This window comes from Eptatretus burgeri, chromosome 1 (assembly GCF_056783735.1).
Source record: "Eptatretus burgeri isolate ZD-2024b chromosome 1, Ebu_testis_v1, whole genome shotgun sequence".
NCBI classification, from domain to species: domain Eukaryota; kingdom Metazoa; phylum Chordata; class Myxini; order Myxiniformes; family Myxinidae; genus Eptatretus; species Eptatretus burgeri.
In genome coordinates, this window is record NC_140961.1 from 60,611,203 (window position 1) to 60,638,750 (window position 27,548).

Genomic DNA, 27,548 nt, shown 5'->3' on the forward strand with positions numbered 1-27,548 from the left:
GAGTGTCGGCATAAATGGGGGATTTTCTCTTATTTTTCTCTTTCCCCTTGTCTGTTTTTGTGACCGAGTGGAGATGTCTCAAATTAGGATTTCGTTTTACCTCACCTTTCATTTGCACTCTTCGATTTATTTTCATTATCACTGTTTGATTTAATTTCATTAAACCATTATTGTTGAATTTCCTTGTGTTCGTTTATTCATTGTGGATTTGAGAATAAACCCACGTTTCTCACTTCTGGTTGGTGCCCTCGCTGCTTTCCATCCCACATGCGTTAAAACCACCAATAATTCTGGCTGTTTGCCTTGAAGTTAAGACAGTCTGGCTATCCATCCAGGCTGGTGTTAACCTGGACATGGCAATACACGTCATTTTTTTTTCGACATCATATCCAAAATAGCCGACTGGCGGTCATTTTCGTTGTTAAAAAAAAAAAAGACCTGATGTTAAACATTTCCTGAACCATTTCTCGGACAAGCATTTGTGTTCGTCCACAACCATATCTCAGACATGTATTGACTGATTTAATTTGTACTTGGCAAAAAGTCAACACATAATGGTATACATATGCACATCATCTTGTTTCGCGATGCAATCAAAGATGGCCGACGGGCGGCCATTTTAGTTGTAAAAATCCCTGAGTCAAAAACGTCCTCAACCATTTCTTGGACAAGAATTTACTGATATTTTTCAAACTTGGCACACAGATAACACTGGAGAACAAAGTTTTTGTTGCATTGATACCAGCACTTGATCTTACCTAATTTGAGTGTGCTGAATTCAAATCTGAAGTTAGTTTCTCTCTGCAAGCTCTAGATTTTTTGCAATCCACCATTATAAACATTTATTTGGCAAGTTACAATTTGTATTAAAAGCCAATTTATATAAAACATATTGTTGTGGTTACCAAATTCGCAAACCACCATTCAGGTCCCTTAGGTGAGGTATCTCGGTAAGTATATGTGTAGTTAGGCCCAAACCCGTTGTCTAGTGGGAATACATGTCATTTATGCGTGCTGCGACTCTTCAGGATAGCCGTTTTTCTTTTACTATCTTTATTTTGGACCAACCGCCATTGTTACCACCACCAACCACAACATCAACCACCCACCGCAGCGCCGCTTCACGTCACACCTCGCAACCGTCGCATCGCCACCGTTCTTGCGCCGCTTGTGGGTACCGGTGTTGGACTCGTGCAGGGCGCGCGCCGAACAGCGTGTACAAAACCACGGATTTTCCGCTTCAAAAACGGATCAAAAACGACACACGCCCACTTTTGTTCCGTCCAATCGGTGAGCGAGGGGCGATTTGGCCCCGCATCCAGGGCGTTGGAGGGCGATCGCTATATGCAAATTTATGGATCAAAAAGCATTCACGCCCACTTTTTCTCGGGCCAATGGGGAGCGAGGTGAAAGGTCGAAGGCAGGGGGTCAAAGATGAGAGAGCGAAGCCACGGGGCTTATATAAGCGACCGCGTTCGTCAGTCAAGTGAATAAGAGAGTAAAGACTTCGCGGGCGGTGGAGTTGGGAAGAAGAAGCAAGAAGGAGTTGGTCGTCGTCGTGTGCGTTGGAGTCGGAGCAAAGGGGACGGAGCTGTGGAGAGGCGGCAAGGGCACACGAGGGGGTGCTCGCGTCGTGCAGGGAGCTGCACACCAGGGAGGCCGACGGCGCGACCTGGCCGAGGTGGAGACGCTCGTCGCGGGACTCGAGGCAGAGTAGAAATCCTCTATACCCCGAGCATCAGCAACCCCCTCCTGTTTCCCCCCGCGCTGAGATAGTGCGACCAAGGGGGCCCCTTTCCCACCCCCTACCAGACACTGCCCGCGAGGCCCGCTGAGTTGAGGCACCATCGCCGCTCCGCGTCTCATCACCAGATGGGTAGGCCCGACCCGGTCTCGGCCTCAGGCCCGCCTCATCTTTGAGGGTGTTCTTTTTCTTTGCTTTGAGTGTGTGTGTTGTCGGCGCCGTCTGTGAAGTAAAATTGTGTAAGTGTTGCCGTGTGCTCGCGTAATCGGTATTAGATCTGCATTGTCGCATTTGCTTTTTGTGTAAAATTGCATTGTGTTTCTTTTCCTTTTCTATGTGCTTTTGGTGGAATTGAATATGTGTGCTTTCCGTTCATCACGAATAAATGTGCTTTGTGTTGAACTGCTTCCCGCTTCGCTTCGTCATTTCTTTCATTGAATCCTCATCTTGCTTCACGTAAAGGGTTAGTAGTGGGCTGAATACGCCCGATAATTAATCGAACCGTCGAGGCCAACGATAACACCGCTCGGTTATCCCGATAGTACGGAACGGGTCGCTTAAGTGGCCCGTGTCCGAAGTCGACCTGCGGCGAGGTGCGATCGCCCGGTCTACCCTCCGCGTGGGTACTTAGGTAGGTCGAATTTGGCGAGCAACCCTATCCCACGTGGGGGCTGATTGGCTCGATCGCGGTGAGACCGAAAGGTCCACCCGTGACTGGTTCCCGGCGTTAGTCCGAGAGTGTCACGACTGGATTGTCCGTCCGGTGGGCGACGTGCCGCAATTCGAGTTACGTGGCCGTCAGCACGCCGGCGGGCGCGAATCCGTAACAATATATTTTGCAATTCAACATTTTCAACATTTATTTGGTAAGTGACAATTTGAATTAAAAGCAAATTTAAATTAAGATATATTTTGACATAAAGACGATAGGTGATTCAGAACAATTGATAAGGATGGAATGCAAAGTTCAAACAGGCAAGAATTTGCACTTGTAGCTCTTGCGTTTGTGGACTTCCACAGGGCAATCTCGTTTATTGTTCCAGCAGTAGTCTGCAATCATATTTTTGTCCCATCGCCCTTGGTAGCGCTCTTCCATCGTCATGAGGTCCTGATGGAAGCTCTCTCCCTGTTCCTCACTTACAGTCCCAAGGTTCTCAGGGAATTGATCAAGGTGACTATTCAGGAAATGGAGCTTGACAGTCATCTTGTTTCACGATCACTCACCGAAGATCGCGAAAAGCCAACAGCATTCTAGTAACCAGAAACTCATTGTTATCTGCTTTTTTGTAAACAAGAAAGTTTTGTATAACTGCGACGAAAGACAGCCACATTGTCTTCTCCTTGTCATTCATCATCACGTACAAGGGCACGAATTTGAGGTCCATCGAAGACACCTGCTGTGATCTTCTCGAAAGACAAAGCAGGAAAAGCAGAAACTATATGTTGAAAACATTCACCATCAGTACTCAATGCCTTCATGAACTGTTTCATCAAGCTGAGCTTGATATGGAGTGGGGGAAAAATGATCTTCTCTCGGCTGACGATTGCGTCATTCACAATGTTTGGCATGCCTGCTTCCAGAGTTTCACAGATGGACCACTACTTCTGGATCCAGTGTTTCTCTCAAGCTCGGCTGTCCGACATGCAGAGATGGCATGGAAACTTTGTGAAGCCTTTCTTTTGACCAAGGAGAACGTTGACCATTTTCAGGTCCACACAAATGATCCAGTTGTGCTCGTGATATTTGAGTAAGACAATGAAAATTTTTATGTCATTATGTTCTTCTCGCAAATGCACTGAGTGACCAACTGGAACTGCTCCATAAACATTGCCATTGTGCAAGAGAATATACTTGAGGCTGCGCTTAGAGGTATCCAGAAATAATCGCCATTCTGTTGGATTATACGAAGTAACACCTTAATTGCCTGAGAAGACCTGGGATATCGTGGCAGTAAACAAACTGCTTGTCTTCTGAGAAAAAGGCGACAAAGATCTGGTCCCGCTTTCAGAAATATGAAACATTTGCAGAGTGGTCAAGTAGATTTTTTCTTGCAGCCTGGAGGCTAAAACCACAGCTGCTTTCTTGGAGAGCCCCAAATCACGCACTAATTCATTCAATTCCAGTTGGCTAAACTGCTGAGGGGCTGATGACTGTTTGGTATCAGATGAGGAGGCTTCGGATTCTGAAACCATTTCTTGAAGCCCATCATCACGACCCTCGTGCTCTTGCTGATAATGTTCACTGCCTTCATCCTCAGATAAGACAAAACCATTACAGACTGGAACGGGGAGTTCCGCAGAGTGCGGAGTACGTCGAATTGCTGAGGAAATACAGGGAGAGGAGATCTTTTGCCGGTTTTTCTTGCCGACACCCTGTGTATTGACCAGGCAAAAATAGCAGTCAGTTACGTGGTCCTTGGGTTCTTGGCAAACCATGGGAACTCCAAAAGGCAGACCTTTTCGTTTTCCTTTTGTCCAGTCACGAAGCATTTCCTCACAATTATGGCATACAATACGAGGAGCCCATTTCTTGTCTTGGTCGCCAACGGGAACATCAAAATAGGCTTTATAGGCATGCCTTAAGGGGCTCTCATACCTTGACGTTTTTGCCAGCGTATGGCAAGGTATCAAAATGTATGTAAAACGCTGGCGTACGCTGAACTATTGATGTTTTTATTTTTGGTCATATTCATAACGTGTTGGACGTATGCATAACGTATTAGTAATGTACACAGAACGTTTCAATCACATATAGATGACTTATACCAACGAATGCTGAGCGTGTTGTCGGCGTTCACAACCTATGCCCAACGATAGTATAACTTATGTATAGCGCGTGGCAGTGTATCGCCGATGATCACGTGGCGTAGCCTATTAAAAGGCTGCGGCTCGACGATTCAAATCATAACCGCACCAGACATCCAAGTGTCAAGCCGCTGTCACACCTTGACGTTTCAGCCAGCGTATGCTGACGTATGAAAAATTTGCCGAACCATGCTGGCACAAGTCGAATACGTTATGGGTCAGTTTTGTATACGTTAAGAGCACGCTGAAGCATGCTGGTATATGTCGTAGTATGCTGGCATACGTCGTCATATGCCAAGTACGTCGAGAAATTTTCAGCATGTTGAAAATTTCTCGACATAATCGGCATATGACACACGTTCCGCATATGCTGGCCATAAGTTGTAGGCACGTTACGCGATCGTTGACACACGTTGCTTGTAAGTTACTCATAAGTCGAAACACGTTGAGCTAATGGTTAGCGTCAGTGTTCCAGACTCCCTGTTTTGTTTTGTTTTTTCTTCGGTACGGCAGTCATGTTGACACTTCGAATTCTAGTGCGGTTATGATTTAAATCGTTGAGTGGCAGCCTTTTAATTACATTATATTATAACCGCACTTGAAATCAAAGTGTCAACATCACCGTCATACCGAAGAAGAAAAAAAAAAAACAGGGAGTCTGGAACACTGACTGACTCACCATTACCTTGACGTGTTTCGACTTATGAGTAACTTACAAGTAACGTGTGTTGACTGTGTCAACGATCGCGTAACGTGCCTACAACTTATGGCCAGCGTTATGCGGAATGTGTGAGTCATACGCCGGCATACGTCATAAAATTTCAAGCATGCAAAAATTTGAGGACAACCACAAAGTACAACGATTAAAGCCAGCATACTACGATGTATGGCAGTGTTTTTCAGCATTCTCTTAACGTATGCAAAACTTACCCAAAACGTATTCGACATGTGCCAGCGTTTTAGAAACTTTTTTCATAAGTCGGCATAGGCTGGCTAAATCGTCAAGGTGTGACAGCGCCTTTACAAATGATGTTACATTGCGCTTTTGACAAAGTAGTGTGTAGCAGCCACATACATAACAGAATGCATCAGGATTATTTACACATTTATGTCTTATTGAAGAATCCATGATCACATCTGAAACAAAGAAAAACATAAAGTTAAAGAATATATATCAATAAAGATAAATAAATATGTATAAAGATAAAGAAAATTGATGTCAAATAAATCGTGAGCAAATTGTTAACAGTAAAACAAATACAGTCTGGAGTTATTTAGCAGTTTAGGCATTGTATATTTCCACTAAAGTCCGAAATCGCACCCCTAGTTCTCAAGTTATCCCTAGTGAAAATAGCAATGGGTGTCCTTTTTTTGCGAAAATTGCAAGTTTCAAATTGCATGAAAATTCGAGCATGTAGAGGAAAACCGATTTCAGATTTGAAATCAGCATTGAAAAAATACATAGAATAAGTTGAAAAATCTAATGCAACAGATAATAAGAAAACATTTGTTCCCCATTGTAATGAATGATGGCTCACATATGCATGCCATTTGTTTTGAGAACAGATCCAAGATGGCCGAATGGCAGCCATTTTGTCACATAATGTGTCCCCAACCATTTTTCAGATGTGCATGGTCCGAATTTGTTCAAGCTTTGCACAAGCACAGTACGTGAAGGCATACACTGGCAGCTCACTTAATTTTGCGATCTCATCAAACATGGCTGACTGGTAGACTGGCGGCCATTTTAGTTGTGAAAAACCCTGTGTCGAACACATCCTCAACCATTTCTCAGATATGCATTTACCGGTCTTGTTTTAACTTGATACACAGAAAATGAATGATGGCTTACATATGCACGTCATTCTTTTATGAGATCCGATTGAAAATGGCCGACTGGCAGCCATTTTTGTTGCAAAAAACGCGTTGTTGAACACATCATCAACCATTTCTCAGAAAAGCATTTACCATTGTTGTTCAAACTTGGCACACATATATTGAAGGATGGCTTACATATGCCTGTCATTTTTTTTGAAGATCATATCCAATATGGTTGACTGATGGCATTTTGTTACTTAAACGTGTCCCCAACCATTTCTCAAACTTACATGGTCCGATTTTTTTCAAACGTGGCACAATCAGTACACGATGGCATACACTTGCACTTAACTTCATTTTGCGATCTGATGAAAGATGACCGACTGGTAGCCATTTTAGTTGTAAATTTATATGGGCTAATTAAATCCCTTTAATTCTGTACAGCAAGATTACTAAAACAATGGGGGCTGTGACATTTTGTGTCTTTTTTCTTTTTTTAAATTTTGCTGATGGTACATTCTACGCCCTCACCCCCTTTCAATCCTGACTTTTGTCTCATTCCACTATTTGGATTACCCCCACTGAACTGAAAATAAATGGAATGCTCATTACCATACACAACACACACAGCCCGGTGTAGCTGTCGGATGCCATCTTGGTATGCAATTGATGCTGGGTGAAGGCGATTTCCATCATGCGTTTGCATGTAATTTAGAATGAAAAATGATCGCTTTTTTCACCTTTTGTGCAATAGTTTTAAATCATAAAATTCAACAAAGTAACTATAGCACTTTCCTTTTCACAATAAAGTTCAAAAACAAATATTGTTTATTTTTGAGCATGAAGAACTCAGGGAATTTTAAGGAAGCTTACAAAGATCAAGTCTGCCAATTTGTTTCACAATTTGCTTTTTGGTCAAAATTGAAAACATGAATTTAACTGTCGTTTTTTTTCATTACATACCAAAATGATGCAAATCAGTGTTGAACTAGAAGTGCACTCAGTAGAGTGCATACCTCCATCATGAAATGCCTGATCCACAAGAACATATCCGGCCCAATGCATTTTTGAAATATCATGCTAAATATCGTTTTTGAGCGAATCTCTCAATGGTGAAGAATCACTGTACAAATTATAGTAGGCAGATCTGGATTCGGATTCTCACCAACATCGAATCAACTTGTCGTGGTCCCATCCTGTTCCCCAAGTTTCATCCAAATCTGTCCACAACTTTTTGAAATATCATTCTACATATCAGTTAAGCCCTATCTCTCAATGGTGCAGAATCGCTTGAAAAAATTATCAGATCCGGATCTGGATTCGGATCCTCACCAAAGTTGAATCAATTCTGACTTGTCACACACCCAAAATGTCCACCAAGTTTCATCCGAATCCATCCAAAACCTTTTTAGATTACCATGCTTTCTCTCATTTTTTGGCCCCATCTCTCAATAGTGAAGAATCGTTAAAAAAAAAAAAATAGTGGGATCTGGATCTTCAACAAAATATAAACAGATTGGCCAGGTGACAAATACAACCTGTCCACAAAATTTCATCCGAATCCATCCACAACATTTTGAGATATCCTGCACACAAATAAACAAACAAACAAACAAGAAGAAGACGTCATGCAGAACACGATACTTGCAAAATCCAGAAAACAAGTTTGACCTCAAAAATAATTGCTGGTTAAATTAAATGACCAAACATGCTACTCCTTCAAATTTCAAGTGAATCAGAAGAAAACTGACTTTAGAATTTTGGCTGATGTTGACATTTTGGCTAATGTTGACATTTTGGCTAATATAATGTGGACCTCCAAAATAATTGATGGTTGAATTCAGTGACGGGAAATATAAATCCTCTTCAAATTTCAAATCAATCGGATGAAAATTGAGGATTTTAGAAATGCCAGCTTAGTTGTTGACCTTTGGCCGATGTTGACATTTTGGTCCATGTTGACTTCAAAAATAATTGGCAAGTTGAATTTGGATTGGTGATTTAGAAAACACGTTAATATGGCAAATGGCTCGGAAATCGGTTGTTATTTCACAACAACTCGCTCAGGATGACGGAGCACGTACCACTCGCTCAGGGTGATGGAGCACGAACCACTCGCTCAGGGTGACGCTATATGTCTGCATATATATATATATATATATATATATATATATATATATATATATATATATATATATATATATATATATAAAATATGCATATATACACATATATATTGAATGCCTGTTCATCATAGCTATGAATATATAATATATACGAGATTATTTTTTAAAATAAATGAAGTGAATCCTCACCATTGAGAAATGCAGCCAAAAACGATATGCAGCATGATATTTCAAAACATTGTAATGAATTTGTTTGCTTTTGTATCCCTCTGGCGAGTTATATTTTATCACGTTGAAAAAAAAAAAAATCAACTTCTTGCTGATGTACGCCTTATCGGAGCATGCTGAAAGCAAGCATATGCAACTGCACATACATTGAGCTGCCATTGTCATCCTGATAAACTATTATAAGTGTGCTTCAATCAAAGCAATGCAATACTGGCATCAAGTTGTCTGTCATGCTCCCTGTCTCTACCCAGCTTGAGACCTTCAAATACATGAGCGGAGACCTATTCTAATCATTTGCACTAACAGGGTAGTGTTCGGCACAGGTATTAGATAGAAACCCCAAGCTGAGAAAAGTGAATGCCAGCATGCCAATTAACAAGAGCAGTGTGATGATAAAGCAAAGTTGAGCACCGATTTCCTGCTCCGATAACTTCTTCATCTGTCAAAAGAAATGAACTGCTTGTGGAAAACATTGTTCCAAAAGGTCGTACTATTTTGAGGTTCTCTGCATCCATGTTACATGTTTTGTGGTTGGGAGGATAGTTCAGAGATGTGTACATTCATCTCTGGGTTGCTTACCTGGGTTGAAATCTCAGCCCAGCTATAATCTGTCAAACTGATGTCTCGCATGCAGGGGGAGACATCAATGTGCATGCCATTACTTGGATGGACATTATACTTGGCGTTCCTTTTGCTGGCATTAGTTGGTGGACATTAAAGACCGAGCACCCTGGCCAAATTCGGATTTCCTTCTTTAAATTTGTTTGCACTGTGTCAGCATCACAGGTGCACTCCCAGCAAATAATGCAATGCCTGTTTAGAATGTGCTGCATATTCTAATAATGCAATGAAAGATGATAATTTGCAGCACATTTGCAATAATAATGTGCAATAATGCAAATAGTGCAATGAAATAATAATGCAATGATGCAATAATGCAATGAAATAATGCAATGAAAGAAGAAGAGCACATTTTTAAAAACTTCTCTCAATGAGTCGCTAGATGAAGTCTGGAATAAAATTAACAATCGTTTGGTCTCATTAGGATCAGTCAACTGATACTACTTCTGTGGCATCACCTGGTGGAGTCAGACAGTGAACATTTTAGACTCGGATTTTTCAGGACTTGCTTGCTATTCCTGGTGTTTGAACGGTGGCAGGAATTTGTAATTTGGTTATAGGGTTTCTGTAATAACTTGCCTCCTCTTCACAAAGGACAGCACCTGGGATGTTTTACTTTCACAAATGATTGGAGACCACGTTTAAAATCCATCCAAGTAAAGGCATACTTTGTGATGCAATGCACTACTTGTGGAGCAATAATCGAACATAATGAGGTTAGTTCTGTTCTTGCGTATGGCAGCCTGGCTGCCGGCGAGCTATCAGTTCTTGGAAGCACAGCTGTGCCACTGATGCTATGACCCTCTACCAGTACACTGGTACTCATTTCACCGACCTCAGAAGGATGACAGCCTGAGTCAACCCCACCTGGTGTTAATTCAGTGGAAAACGGAGCTCAAACTCAGGAAGCTAAGATTCCAAGCCAAACATCCGAACCACTAAACCAACATCAAGCTTAGTGAGGTTAGTAATAGAACACAGAGGAGACAGTTCAAAGCTAAGTGTGTCACCTCTGCACCATCCTGTCGTACCTTTTCAGTGTCAGTCATGATAAACTATTTGCATTGTTCATTTCACCTGAGGATGAAGACCTCACAGCAACCTGATAACAGCGTATACCAGGTCTATAAAAGCAAGGCATAATTTTTACAAACCTGTTTTAGACTCAGAAGCACTTTCAATACAAAGGAAACTTTATCTCACTTTATGAGAACAAATATTGTGTTGTTTTCATCGAGTTACATCTGTTCTTGCATTGAACATTCTCCCATAATATTGTCCTTTCATGTTGGTCTTGATGATCACTACTGAGATCAACCATAAAAACAAATGGAGAAAACTCCATTGATGGTACAAAAAAAACAGTGAGCACAAGTATTTGGGACTTGGTTGATTTTTTTTTTCAATATCCTTCTTATCACATTAATAACTTCCAAAACTCTGGACTAGGCCGAAATGAAATGGGATAGTGGTATCTCATTTAAAATTCATCATTATATCAGAATTGAGGCAAGCCTATGCTGCATGCTCATCTACAAATAACATATCAATCTTCCTCCTTTTTTCCATCTTTTTCGTCGTCATATATGTTTCTGTGCTCTATGCCCCACCATCACTTCAAAACTGTTGTTACCTCCACCACCGAAGACAGACGGAGGTTCTGTTTTCACCATGGTCTGCCTGTCTTTTCATCTGTCTGGTCGGTGAGCAGGATATCTCAAATAGACCAAAGGGCATGGTTGATTATTTTGATCTTTTGTGACGCATGTCAATGGGTGAGTGTGCATTTGACATGACAAAATGAAGAAAAATATGAAGAATTGGACCCTATAAATCCGCAGTTGATTTTTCCACCAGGTTTAGCAAAAAACAAAGTAAGCCGTCCGTTTTTTGTTGCCGGGTCCACTGTTGAAAGAGGCTGGGAAATGGTATGTCATCGCTCTTACATTAACGAATCAACATCGTTACATGATTGATGTAAAATCGACCAATGAGGAGCGTTACTACTCTGAGTGTTAGGCCTTGCAGGAACAGCAATGGCGGCCTCCTTGGCATCAGCCGAGGACATTATCGATCCGAAAATAGTGCATAATGCACCTTTCTGGTGCAGTTTCAAAATGTTTGCCATTTTATAGAAAGAGCTGGAAGAAATTCCTATCTTGTGCTATGAGGTGGAAACAACCTACGAGGTGGAGGCTTCCAAATCTGAAGATAAGCCTGATGCGCGATTCAAATCACTCTCACAGGTAAAGTTAGTCGATAGGCCTAAATTTAGTATCCTGTAAATTGATAAATGTATTTTAAAAAATGAAAAACGGAAGGCCTATTTTCTTTTAGGTACGAGTTGACTCGGGTATGAGTTGATTCAAAGTGCAGCAATCGGGATGGTACATTGTGTCCATAGCCCTACTTAAAGTCCTCTTCTCTGAAAACATGAACATTACTCACATGGAGGTATACATGCATGTACAACAAACTGTACTTGTATTAAAAAAAATACTATTAATCCCTTTTCAATTTATAGGTTTATGGATACCCTCAAATTTGCAGGTATACCCTCATTCAGTTGGGTACACTTTTTGAGACTGCAGTGCCTCCTAACAAGGATGCACTGTCACAGCATGTCCAGCAAGCGAACTACCAGGCTACTTTCTACAAGCAAACCCAGATGTGCCATCTCCCCATAGTAGAGGCTGGAAAGTTATGGATGATGACATCACCATCCGTTGGATGGATCTTGTCCCTACACCTGACAGTATTCTGGAATTCACTCGTTGTTCATGTAAGAAAACCAGGTGTACTCAAGGCAAGTGCTGCTGTCTTGAAAAGCAGCTTCCTTACACAGACTTGTGTGAGTGCAAAGGCTGAGAAAATGTGCCAAATGAATAAACCACACATGGCAGCGATGATTCAGACAGAGAAGAGGAATAATTCAAATAAATGTGGCCGATTGCATTTACACGTGAACGTTTTATCCTGTGTGGTACATGTTACATAAACACCTGCAGGGTGTGAAGTGAAAATCAGTGAAGTGAAAAAAATAAAGTGAAAATCAGATTGCTATTTTGGTGAATGTGAAGCAAAAATTCATGTTTCCTAGTTTGGTTGTCAGTTCTATAACTTAAATTTCGATATTATTCCAAATTGATATTATTCTACTTTTTATTTTTATTTTTCGATCCTCGTGGAGGATCTCCAAGTCTTACTCACGTTGGTGTTCTTCATCTTCTTCTTGTGGACTTTTTTGTTTCACAGCCTACAGTTTTCATCGAAACTTCCTGAAACTTGGCATATATATGTGAAAATACCCTGCGCAGACAGTAACCATCTCCGATTTTGAAAATTCCTCCTAGAAAAAAAGTTATGACGTCAAAATATCTCCGCTAATGGAAATCGCCGAAAAAATTATCTCCGAAAGTTGGCAAGCTTTTTGAATTGTTTGCAGGAATCGAACAGGGCATTAGCAGAGATGAATTACTGCACATATGATACATCACTATGGCGTCATATCAATTTTTATGATGTCATTCCTATTTTTTGACATTTTTTGTTTCTCAACCCAGAGTTTTCATCGGGTTTTTGTGAAACTTGCCATGTATATGCATAAAGCCCACACGCAGGCAGTTACCATCTCCGATTTTGGAAATTCTTCTGAGAAAAATAAGTTGACGTCATAATATCACCGCTAATGGAAATCGCCAACACCATTATCTCCAAAACTAGGCAAGCCATTTGAATTTTGTTTGCGGGAATCAAGCCAGGAATTAGCACAGATAATTTATCGCAAACCTGATACATCACAATGACGTCATATTAGTTTTTATGACGTCATCATTAAGAGGACGAGGATCTTAGTTCATTTGAGCTTGTTTATTTTTGAGGGGGGGGTGTGGTGTGGATTTGGGTGTTGCATGTTTTCAATAAACTTCTTGAATTACATTATAATTATTTAAGTCACTTTGTCGATTGGAATTCACAAAACCTTCGATAGAATACTTTTTAATTCTGGTTGATTAATACAAGTGTCCTGTTAGGGTTGAAGAGTAAAATGAGGATTTTTATTTGTAAAGGGTATATTTGGGGTGTTGTTAGTGTGTATTGAATGTGTTAAAAAAAAAGAAGAAGAAAAGAAACAGCAACCAGTGATACTAAATAAACACAGAGGTGTCACACTCATTTCCCCCTTGTTATTTTGTCATAACTTTATTTAAGAAAAAAATTGAAGAAATTAGAGGAAATTGATTGGTTTTATTCATGAACAACAAATTCATAGAGATGCAGTTGGCATCAGGTATGGATGGCCATTGGCTCACAAGGAGCTTCTCTACCCTTTGGCAGGTTTTGTATTTAATCCTTCTGGGTGTCTATGTTCATGCACACTCCATACCAGGGGGAACTGGTGGGGGAGAACAGGTTTAGTCGCTGGCAATCGATCATGAACAAGTTAGTACGGGTTTACATGTTATCTGTAGCAAGTCACAGATCTGGTCTGGACCGACTTGACAATCGTTTTTCTGAAGCATAATTAAAATGCATATTAATCAAAAACTGGTTAGTTCTGGGATTGTGCATTTTGATATTAACACTCAGCAGACTATTGACAAATTAATTCAAATGTTTCTATGTTGCCTGAAGAGGTTCACCAGGGAAATCATTTTCTGGACACATATTGGAGGCATGCCTCGTGGTCCAAAAAGTTTTGGACAGATTTGGACGAAACTTGGTGGTCAGGTTGGGTGTGCAACAAGGACGAATCAAATCGATTTTGGTGACGATATGAATCATGATCCAGATGCGAGAATTATTAATTTTTTTAGAAGTGCTTATTCACCATTAAAGCCATTTTTATAATGCCATTAACGTTATGTAGCACAATATTTCAAAATGTTGTTGATAGATTAGGACAAAACTTGTTGCATGAGTTGGATAGATGACAAAAACAAGCTGATTACATTTGGTTCAGGTCCACATGCAGTTCTGGCCTATTAGTTGGATACAAAATGTAAACTGTTCAGCTTTGCGGAGGTATGCGCTCTACTGAGTGCTGTTCTAGCTGTTAGTTTAAACCTGTTATATATATATATATATATATATATATATATATATATATATATATATATATATATATATATATATATATATATATATATATACTTTGTTGTAAACATTGTACCCGACATCATTTACTTTATACATCTGTTGTGTTAATCGTTCATGTTCCACGTGGTCTGGATCCAATTCCTCCCTTTCTTTCTGTGCTCCGATCACCATTCCTCTTTGAAACTGGTTACAAATAAATTACTTTTCAAATGCAAACAATATCCAGTGTTGCTAATTTGCTTTTCATTGAATATTTTGTTGGTGTGTTTGTGTGGCAGCGGGTGAGGAGGGGGTGGGGGGCACTGCATTAACAGGACAGTTGCGCCCTCAGAAAATGATGCGACACAGAACCAAGTTCTGCAATCGAAAGAAGATGAAGAAGAAGATATGTGTGTGTGTTTAATTCTCTGTAATTGTGTGCTTTGTAAACCTGTCTGTGTAATTAAAATGTAATTTGGAGTGGTTTATCCTCTACATTTGCTTCTTTCCATTCCCATTTCCCGCCATTCCTGTTCCCTTCCCACTCCCGCAGTCGGAGAGGCTTTGTTCTCCTCCCCACTTTATTTCTGCCCTGCCTTATCAGTACCAAAACCCAAATCTTTTTTGTTGTTAAAAATGACAGTACTATTTTCTTACAGGCATTTAATAATTCACTTTTACACCTTCACAATGATGTTTGTGGTCTTTTGCTGCAACTGTGGCTGGAAAAGGATACACCAGGTTGATATAAATGCTGGCATCAGCCTGACACCCCTTTCATACCTACTTTTGCCAACTCTGCTACCTCTTCTCGCTTTCCCCTTTACCCAGATGAATTTCTGCCCTCCCCTCATCTGTCCACTCCCAATCCTTCCTCCTGTTCTCGTATCGTATCTCTCTCTCACACACACACACACACACACACACACACACACACACACACACACACACACACACACACACACACACACACACACACACACACACACCGATTGCTTTTGAAAAGTGGGGGGGGGGCATTGCATGACCAGACCACGAAGCCCACTTCGTGCCGGCGTGGACACAGCAAGTCTATCCTTGCAAATTCTTGATTTTATACGCTCGTTGACATGCTACCTTCTGATCACACAAATCCCTTAAATTAATCTGACCATCTATCGACCATCTTTTTATCAAATGTAAGCAGACGGAGCGAAATTAAACATTAATCATACACATTTCAAAGTTTCAAGTGTCATCAAAGAAATATATATATATATATATATATATATATATATATATATATATATATATATATATATATATATATATATATATATATATATATATATATATATATATATATATATATATATATATATATATAAAGAATTGTTTATCAAGCCTCCTTCTCACAACCCTTGAACTGGTTCACTAAACATAAACTGAAAACTAGACTGACATACAAATTGATACCACACGAGTACGGTCAACTTACCTTAAAACTTGCCAAAATATGAACCCTCTTGTCTGCCGATCCAGTTAAAAACTTTATAGCAATGTCTTGGGGGTCAAGTGCAGTCAGACGATCTCGGTGAACATGACAGATCATGAGATGGTTGAGGCGTTGTTGGGTCATTGTGGAACGTAACCAAGTCTTCATACATCTGAGTGCGCTGAATGACCGTTGAGCTTTGCATGAACTTGCTGGGGAAACCAATAGAAGCCTAAGCAAACGTTCTACCTGTGGGAACATTTGATGGACTTCCGGCACCATGTCTACAAATATCTCACGCTAAACCTCAACAGATGAACCACTGACCTGGTTACGAAAGAAGCCAAGTTCTTGCTCTAGGGAATCCGACAGTTCGGGATATTTGCGGACTATTTGTGGTTTGAATGACCCAGACAGGAGCATTTCACCCAAGTCCCTATACGCCATGAGGTCGGTTGATGTGAAGTACTCATTCAAGTTCTCGGATGCGCTGTCGATGACTTTGAAAAATTCAACTCTGTATACCTCCTCTGCAGAATTGGCAGTGTATTCCTGCGTGCCTCCATCAAGTCTCTTCGGAAGCTTGCGCTTACGAGGGAGGGTCACTGGATCTAGTTGGCACTGCTGGAGCTTCTGTTGTGCTGCTTCGAAAACCTCCTTAAACGTCTGTTCGGTACGGCGAGATTGGAGATTCTGTGCAGTTACCTTTGCAGCAGTAAGCATACCAGAGATGGTAACTTGTGAACCCTGAAGTGCCTTATTGAGGTATTCAAGGGATTGGAGAACGGGCAATGATGCAAACAGACTGAGAACACACTTTCCTGATGAAAGACAGCTTCGAATCCCGTTGGCTCGCAATGCCGTGTTCGTAACAGTCATCACTTGCTTGTTGAAGGGCATCCATTACCGCTTCATAGTTATCCAATATCGATTTCACGGCAGGAGAACGAGTTAACCAACGCGTCGGGCAAATTGGCCTCAGGCGTGTAGGCAAGGAGTGTCAGCATAGTCAGCGTGGATATTCAAGTACAGATGCTTGAATTTTCCAGAGTTGCTGTAGATGTTGCTGAGTACCTGGACATAAACAAGGGCGTCTCTTATGAACGGTCCAGTTTGTAGGGCTTTGGATGTGATGAGGTGGGTGACATGAGCTCCACAGTGAACATAATTGGCCAGCGGTTGGAGTTTTTTTTAGTTGTGCTTGACAGCACTTGTACTTTCCGGACATGTTGCTTGCCCCATCGTAAGTCTGCGCTCTAAGGTGTTCAATAGGGAGTTGACACCGAATTAGGACATCCTGAAGCATCTTACAAAGTGATACTCCTGTTGTTGACGATACTTGGTAGAGGCCGATGAGATCTTCTTGAACATCAAAGGAATCCGTCACATAGCGCACACATACAGACTCCTGCTCATTACCCTGAATATCTTGCGTTCAATCAGTTACGAGTCCGAACTGAGTGGACATTTTATTCACGGTACTGCAGATATTTCTGAGGATGGCATGACTCATCAACTGTAGAATTTCGTTCTGAATTTCTCCACTTGTGAACGTTGTCTTCCTTGACAGCCACGTCTTGAGGTTTACATCATCCTCGGCCCGCAACTGTAAGAGCATTTTGAAATTCCCTTCAGAGGCATCCTTCCCACGAATTGCAAAACCTTGTTGGGCTAAATATTGCAGTGAGGTGATGATCTTCAGAAGTGCTGACCGTGCAGATCTTTGCTCTTCTAGCAGTTTGCTGCTCAGCTGCACATGGGCACCAGGTTGACTTCTGCGACATTTCAGAGGCAAGCCTATTTGTGTTTGATCGTTAGTGTTGTCTGAATTTTTCTGTAGCCTTTTTCCAGTTCCGAAAGCCCTTTGAGACAAATGCGTCTTCTGCACAGCGGGCAAGTTCGGTAAGTTTTTCACGAGAAGCGTCCGTACAGGTGTGACAGAGTACACCGCCGATGCTCTGATCAAAATGAAGCCACAGAAAATCTTTGAACCACTGTTGTTGAAACTTCAACTTTCGGTTTGGCAGTATTTGGACTGGGATACAACTGACATCATGAGGTTGAAAAGGCTGATCTGGGAAATTAGGCCGAGTTCTCGCACATGCCCCCTTTTCTGCGATCTTCTCCTTTGAATCGTCCACCTCTTTCTGGGAACTTGATTGCTCCAGGAGAGTGGTCGGGGATGTGCTACTTGATGCTGTCACGAAAAACTTTCTGATATCCATATCCTCTATGAAACGAGAAGGGAATTACATTTCAGTTGAATAAATTTTGACATGTGAATTATAAGGGTTATTTTTGCGTAACAGGGCATTTTTAAGGTCAACATACTTTTGGCGAGGTCACTATACCTCCAGGCACAATGTTGACATGTGATAAGCTTTGTGTAGCACATGTAATACTAAAAGAGCGATACAAGTTCAGTTCTGAATTTAGCATCTGAGCTCCCAATTTAGCATTCCATTACTCGCTTAGTTCCCGGCTACGTACTTTTTACTTTTATTACTTCTGGTTAGGGTCAGATACCCTGGTATTTTATTACCTGGGATTATTAATATTCATCATTTTATTTAATCTGCATTTAATTAACCAATGAGCTAAAGTTAAGTGAGATGATTATGATATTATTGGTTCATAGTTAGCGTCGTTGTTAAAGATTGTGTTCTTGATTTGCATGCCATCAAAAGGGTTCACCAAAGGAATGAGCTAAAATCAGTTGTAATGTGAACATTTATGTAATTCTTTACCTCTCACAAACTACGAGACCAGGAGACGAGGGATTAAGATCTGTTGCCGTCCGGACGTGCACTCGCTTCTTTCCATTTATTGTACATAGTTTGTTGATTTGTAAATAAGTTCATCATTTCCACTAGTGCGTGCCCGTATGTGCAAAAAATAAAAAATAAAAAAAATACAACTTTGAAACCGCGTGCCTTTGTTTAAGTATAGTGCGTGCCCGTACGTTTTGTTTGAGTATAGTGCGATATAAGTTAGAAAGGTGAAATAAACCATTTTGGTCGCGAAAGGGGCCCAGAACCGTTGTGGGGTCGACATGGTGAAGAAGAAGCTGACAATCCTCTTTATTTTATTTTCAACGCTGCATTTAAAATCTCTAATTTAATCATTCTAAATCACACAGTTTAATGAGACACATAATTCTGTCGGTCTATTCTTCGTCTTTGTCCTCGTGCAAACGGAAAATTATTCGGATGATGGTGGAAGAGAAATTCCTTCCGGAACGTTATTTTTCCGAGTAAAAATTGCAAATCGTGGCTAAGCTACTCAGCCTAAGGTTTTTTAAATCGGATTTTCGAGGTAATGTCATTACTACCCTGTAGATACTGTATAATCCGAGAACAGAATTCAAAAATAATTTTCCGTTCGTTTGTCCGAACCGCTTGGGTGAATTTTGCATATTTTTTTAACAGCTACCTTTCAAAATCTTTAATTTAATCCTCATAAGTCCGACCACCGAATGATACCTCTCGTTTTGTAGGTCTATACCTCCTCCAAGTCCAAGTACCGATGAAAAAATTATTTACATTAACCGCCGCAAAAGCGAGTGAATCAGCGCATTTTATTTTATGTTTCCCAAGTATTCAAAGCGAATTTAGCTGCCAAAATACCCACTTTCCTTCGATTTTCAACCGGTTTTCAACGTTGGGATTTGGGCCACTGTTATCGACTGTAAAATATGAAAACAGAATAGCAAAATATCTTTCCGTCCATTCGTGCGAGCCGGTAGAGTGAAACCGCGTCATCCTGCACAAGCTCCACCATCTCAATGAACATACCAGGCCACGAAATCTTTTATTGGCTTATAACTCGACGGTGCAAGTCACAAAAATTAAACACACACATCATCGTGCAGGTAATAACATCAGGCATCCGGTGATATAGGTTAGAAAGGTGAAATAAACTATTTTGGTCGCTAAAGGGCCCCGAGCCGTTGCGGCCTAACACTATCTGAGGCGTGGCGCTCCGGGCCATGAAGCCGCGATTTATTTAAACACTCATAAACTGACGATACAAAGTCCGAAAACGTCCCAACATACCTCAAAATGTCCAGGTTACGTTCCCTGTTAGTGGGTGAACAATCCAACGCTTGGCGAATTCTGCTTCGCAATGATAGGAAGAGCCGACATCGAAGGATCAAAAAGCGACGTCGCTATGGACGCTTGGCGGGTGGGAGACCATGGCTTGGGAAGCACGGATTCTCAATGTTGAATTGTTCACCTATCATGTTGAATAGAACTATAATACACCAATAAAACTTTAATAGAGATTAAAAAATTTATTCTTGTATTTGAGGAGCATCTCGGCCTGGTTGTACTGGAGCAGCTCGTTTTGTGTTCCGTAACTTACGTTCAATGAAAAAAGTGGGGGGGGGGGACAATCGATATGTTGTCCCCCCCTTGATAAAAAGTGGGGGGGACATGTCCCCCCTGTCCCCCACCAATCGACGCCCATACACACACCACCACCAACCCCATCGACAATGTCTCCAGCCTCAGTTCGTTCATCCTCCCTCCATCACTCTGTGGGTCTTTAAAAACCTCTTTAGTCAAGTCGTCTCTGCATTTCCTGATATTATCTCTATAATTTTGTGACAGAAACCTTTCTCACACAGAATGTTCCCAACTCATCTGTGTCCCTTCCTGCCTTCCCTCTCCGATGCTGATCGACTCGGTTCACATCGTGGTGGTGATTTTGTACTATATGTTCATAATGCAATGCCCTGCAGTGCCTGCCCCGACTTGACATTGTGTAGGATTTTTGGCTTTGTGTCACTCTACACCCCGTTTTTCATTACACGGCCCGCAAAGCCACTGACGGCCTCTGGTGGCCTCAAGTGCGGCCGATAATACACAAATGTGAAAACACCCCATCATAATCCACCACAAATGCTATCAATGGTTTCAAATGAGTGTTGCAATGCAAATCATAAAAGTAACATAACTACTAAGGATATGGTTGCAGTATACAAACAATTATGCTTGCAGTCCAGTTAACGACAATGAAGAAGAGTATGTGGAGACAAGGCCTAATAGCAGCCATTATGGAATCTTGCAGGTGGTGGCGGCTCTCACTCTGATGACTTATCGGCAAAAGTGTCCCCACCCCCTCTAAAAAATAGTGAAGATCACTGCTCGACATAATGACCTCGTGTTTCAATGTATAATCCCCTGCTTCGCTAACTCCATCTATGAGGGTTTTTCTTTAAACATGGAGTAAATGCTGTCCTCATTTTATTATTTTTCATCTGTGGAGACTTCAATGTCCAGCGTACCATACAGGGTGGGGGTCAGTCCTCAAACTACAGTCCTTGATATTGCAGTCAAGGCTATTTGTGAAACAACTTCCAGTCTGTGAAACAGTCTGTCTTTTCTTACTCACATCTCTTCAAATGGCAGCTATTCTTCAAAATTCTTCTCGATCCAGACGTACTCCTCCAGCACTCTTCTTGGTTCTTTTCTATCAGATCTTTGCAATCAGTCTTTCTTCACTTGGCGGTCTTCAAAGAGCTGCCAAAAGGCACCGACATGTGTGGCAGTTCAACAAAACATGGCTTGGTCTGAAAATCTGCAATCTCTCACAGACTGGGCCGTTATCTTACACCTGACAACAGTTCCTGTAATTCCATCCTCAACAGACTGATTTCTCTCCTTCACCAGTTCATCCTATTGATCATTCCGACCCTGGTGCATTGAGAAATGTGGTGAGGTAATCGTGCCAAAAGCAGCTTTTATTCCCAAACTGGAAAGCTTAATAAACTGAAAGGAACCTAAAGTCCATCTGATGAGCCAGTAATCAGTGTGCACTGGCTTGATTGAAAAGGTGATGATCTCAAATCCATCGCTTCCTCTATCCAGAATTTCCATCATAATAGACAGCAGCTCCTAGCAACACATGGATTTCCCTCCAAATAAGGTTGTGAAGGTACTAATCAATCTTGACAACTCATCTGCAACTTGTCTTGATGGCATTGGCACTTTTATCCTCAGGAACTCTGCTTTGGCTCCATCCTTTCCTCTTTACTTTCTTCTCAAGGTATTTCTCTGATAGTTGCCTGTCTTGGAAAGTTGCAAACATCACCTGATTCACAAATAAAGTTTCCAAGGCAAATTTACTCATAAACTGATCTCCATATCAAAAGCAAAGTGATTGAATATATCATTTACTCACCACCTGAATTTTCACATCTCCAAATATCAGTTTGGCTACTTCGCCGTCAAATATACCCTGGACGTTTTACTTCTTATAACATAATGGATGAATGTTATAAATCGCAAATTAGAGAACAGTCATATTTTGGACAACCCTGAGCTTTCAACACTGTCTGGCACCCAGCCAGCATTCACCGTTGCAGGTCTGTTAACGGTATATTGCATGGGGCAATTGCTTCAATTGCCAAGAGGATTTCTCTTCGAGTAAAAATGGGTTGCTCTATTTTCTCTCTCGTTATATCCATCGATATGCCACTCTTAAGGCTGATGTTCCATAAGTTAAGATCACAAATGTTCCTCAAAAAAAGCTTGCATCACCTAACCCTAACTATAACCGCCTGTATTTACAGATATTTTTGTGGACCCATACTCTTGAACAGAGCATTGGAACTGCCAAAACAGTTTTTCCTTGGCTATTTGGCACAATCTTGGATGGGTCGCCACTCTGACCAGCTCTTTGATAACTGCTATGCCAATGATGCTGTGTCCCTCTACCAGTGCACTGGTACTCATTTCACCAACCTCAGGAAGATGACAGGCTGAGTCAACCCCACCTCGTATTAATTCAGCATCCAACAGGGTTCAAACTTAGGACCCTGGGAACCCAAAGTAGCCACCCTAACCACTAAACCAACACCAGGCTTATACAGATATAATGTTGACAATATGCCAGCAATCTCGTCTTGAAAAATAAATTCAATTGACACAATATAACTTTGACTTTCTGCCCTGTTCCATCCTTTTAAAATGAGAAAATTAAGATCGCTGGCTTGCACTGTTCAAATGCTGCCAAGACTTGGGATAAAAGTAAGACAAAACATAAACCATGACATTTATGAGTGTATCCTGGCTGGTCGAGGAAAAAGAAAGGATTAGTGACAAAGGCGAGGAAAAGTATGATACAGGACTTATTAAAAACACATTACTGTGCTTACTCCCATGTGTCTGGAACATCATTACTTTAAATGCGAACAAGATGCTGCTTTTTGTGATCAGGCTGCTTAGGTCAAAATGAAGTAGCATTTAAACTAATGGACTTTTCAGAAAATCCCATGTGCATCACACAAAATGAGAGACAAATCACTTTTAGCAGAGCCAAGTCTGTTTCTTTAATGGATGAAAATTACATTGGAAAATAGCTGATCAGAAAAAAAATGTATTGAGAGCCCTTCAAGAGCATTCAACCCTGCAGCAGATGCAGTTTACAAGTATTAATGTTGTTGAAGTTACAAGTGATGAAAATACAGTACTGGACTCAAATTGACAAAACAAGAATGAATTATGGCGCAGCTAGATTATTACATTAGAGGGATATGAATATTGCATGGCTTCATATGAGATAACAACGGTTTTCTTCTTTTTGTTAAACATAAAACAGGTGGGGCAAAGGAAGAAACAAGCAGGAGATTAAAAAGGAACTGGAATAGCACTCAGTGGAGTGCATACCTCCACCAGGCTAAACAGTTTACGTTTTGTATCCACTGATAGGCCAGATCTCAATCCGGACCTGAACCAAAATCTCATCAGCTTGTTCTTGTCACCGACACAAGTCATCTACCAAGTTTTGTCATAATCCGTCCACAACTTTTTGAAATATCATGCGATATATCATTTTTGGCCGTGTTTCTCAATAGTGAATATCATCACTTGAAAATAAAAATGCAATTGTTGGATCCGGATCCGGATCCGGATCAATTCATCCTTGTCACACACCCAACCTGTCCACCATGTTTCGTCTGAATCTGTCACCAACCTTTCCCGATATCCTTCTCGCAGGCAAACAGTCAAACAAACAGGGGTAAAAAGATAACCTCCATCCACCATCGGTGGTGGAGATAATGAGGGAACGATAATAAATGGCTCGTTCAAACAAATCAGCAACAAACCAACACTTGGGTCAAAAACTTTCCCCAGCCCACTCCATAAGAAGCTGGAAATAATTGGTGTTGTGAAAGAATTAATAGCACGAGAAGCACCTGCTTCCCACAGGACCCACCAAGGAGGTGATGTTATTATTTTTATTATTATTAATACCACAACGGAGTCCCAACCGTTTGGGCGACCGAGTTTCAGGCTTGCAACATGTTCTTCTCACCAGAGCCAGATTTATGTTTAACAGGCCCCGGGACATTACAGTAGTGGAGCCCCCCTACCCACCCCACCATAAACATTGAAACATCGTGGGAAGAAATAAAAAATAAAAAAATGAGTTGAACTGTGTTACTATGTATAGATCCATAAACATTTTGCTACAGCACTTTTTAAAACTTCATAAAAATCAAAAATCAAAATAAATTTTTCATTAAATTTGATACTAATAGCATATACTAATTATACTAAAAACTTATAATAGCTTATAAAAAACCCCACTGAAAACAGTTTACAATGTAACTATGTGCTTGTACTGCATTGCAATACAAGCAATATGAAAATTCACTCTGAAAGCAACATGAAAATTGTCTCACCGCTTCATAATGTTTTCCTTTTTGATTTCACACTTACAAAGTCTGTGACGATATCAGAGAAATCCAACTTTCTCAAAATGTCACATTCCGTAGTCACATGGCAAGGCGGTTGGGACGATCCTGGCCCGTGGTGGCTCTCAGTTCATTCTTTATAAGTCCCATTTGAGAGAATGACCGTTCACCGGAGCATTTTGTGCACATCAAGGAAAGGTAAATACGCAAAGCCGTGGACACATTTGGAAATGTGGAAATCACAGGGGCATTTCAAATGAGGTGAAGGAGTTCAGAAGCTGTTTTGTTCTCCTTACCCACAACAAATTCAGCAAAGTGATGCATTTCTGCTGGGAAAGAGGCATCAAAATCTGAAGGGTAAGTGGACACGAGGGCAGCAGCTATTTTTTTTCTGAATATCATGTGTTTACATGTCTTGAAACTCGGTCAGAAAGTCAAACACGTTGTGATAAGATACACAACGTGTTTGGCTGTGACGGACATCATTATATAAATAAATATATATATAATCATTCGTATGTTTTTTTTGTGGGCCTCCTGGAGTTTGGGCCCTGGACAAATGTCCCGTTGGTCCTCCTCGAAATTCGGCCCTACTTCGGACACATCCCTATATTTTGGTGGTATATAATGCCACAGAACCCTGTAGCGAACGCGACAATTTTGTACAAAAATTGTAAAATAAGGACAAATATAATTTGATTTTTGTGTCGCGGTCATCATCGTGATCGACTGAGTGCTGCAGCGGTGATCTACTACAATCTACATTGACTGATATCTGCTGTGGCAATCCACTAAAATCCACTAGAAACATCCGCCCTTTAAGGGAGCGGCAAGGAAGTGGTTTCCCCCCCCCTCCCGGATAAGTTGTACAACTTCCGGGAGTTTGATTTATTATTTAGCGATAACATGAAGCTTTCAAATTACCTTATTCAAAGCATCTCTCCCCGTTGATTTTTTCAATAGGTGACGACTGGTATATAATAAATCGTAGGATCATGGGATCATTCCAATTACAATGCACCAAGCCTTAAAGGCCTGAGGTGCGCCATCTGTGCTGTTTCACAAAATGGCGCATGATTTTGATGGGGCACGGTAATTTGGTCATTTGAAATTTGGTCACGGGAAACTTGGTTACGGTAAAACGGTCACAAGGTAATTTGGTCATGGGAAATTTGGTCATGGGAAACTTGGTCACGGTAAAATGGTCACAAGGTAACTTGGTCACAGTAATTCGGTCACAAAGTAATTTGGTCATGGTAATTCGGTCACAAGGTAATTTGGTCACAGTAATTCGGTCACAAGGTAATTTGGTCACGGTAATTCGGTCACAAGGTAATTTGGTCACGGTATTATTATTATTATTATTATTATTATTATTTATTATTCACTGCATTTAAGGCCAGTAAGGCCCAAGAGCAGAAATAAACATTTTCATTTCATGGCCGGCGAATCTCGTTGGCATAATGACGTATTGACCAAGTTTACTGACTCCTATAATGGAATCGATTCTGTCTCTCTCAACTTTAAAATTCCGATTCCATTATAGTAGTCAGTAAACTTGGTCAATACGTCATTATGCCAACAAGATTCGCCGGCCATGAAATGAAAATGTTTATTTCTGCTCTTGGGCCTTACTGGCCTTAAATGCAGTGAATAATAAATAATAATAATAATAATAATAATACCGTGACCAAATTACCTTGTGACCGAATTACTGTGACCAAATTACCTCGTGACCGAATTACCGTCACCAAATTACCTCGTGACCGAATTACCGTCACCAAATTACCTCGTGACCGAATTACCGTCACCAAATTACCGTGACCAAATTACCTTGTGACTGAACTACTGTGATCAAATTACCTCTTGACCAAATTACCTCGTGACCGAATTACCATGACCAAATTACCTCTTGACCAAATTACCATGACCAAATTACCTCTTGACCAAATTACCATGACCAAATTACCTCTTGACCGAATTACATCGTGACTGAATTACTGTGACCAAATTACCTTGTGACTGAACTACCGTGACCAAATTACCTCGTGACCGAATTACCGTGACAAATTACCTCGTGACCGAATTACTGTGACCGAATTACCGTGACCAAATTACCGTGACCAAATTACCTCGTGACCGAATTACCGTCACCAAATTACCTCGTGACCGAATTACCGTCACCAAATTACCTCGTGACCGAATTACCGTCACCAAATTACCGTGACCAAATTACCTTGTGACTGAACTACCGTGATCAAATTACCTCTTGACCAAATTACCTCGTGACCGAATTACCATGACCAAATTACCTCTTGACCAAATTACCATGACCAAATTACCTCTTGACCAAATTACCATGACCAAATTACCTCTTGACCGAATTACATCGTGACTGAATTACTGTGACCAAATTACCTTGTGACTGAACTACCGTGACCAAATTACCTCGTGACCGAATTACCGTGACAAATTACCTCGTGACCGAATTACTGTGACCGAATTACCGTGACCAAATTACCGTGACCAAATTACCTCGTGACCGAATTACCGTCACCAAATTACCTCGTGACCGAATTACCGTCACCAAATTACCTCGTGACCGAATTACCGTCACCAAATTACCGTGACCAAATTACCTTGTGACTGAACTACCGTGATCAAATTACCTCTTGACCAAATTACCTCGTGACCGAATTACCATGACCAAATTACCTCTTGACCAAATTACCATGACCAAATTACCTCTTGACCAAATTACCATGACCAAATTACCTCTTGACCGAATTACATCGTGACTGAATTACTGTGACCAAATTACCTTGTGACTGAACTACCGTGACCAAATTACCTCGTGACCGAATTACCGTGACAAATTACCTCGTGACCGAATTACTGTGACCGAATTACCGTGACCAAATTACCGTGACCAAATTACCTCGTGACCGA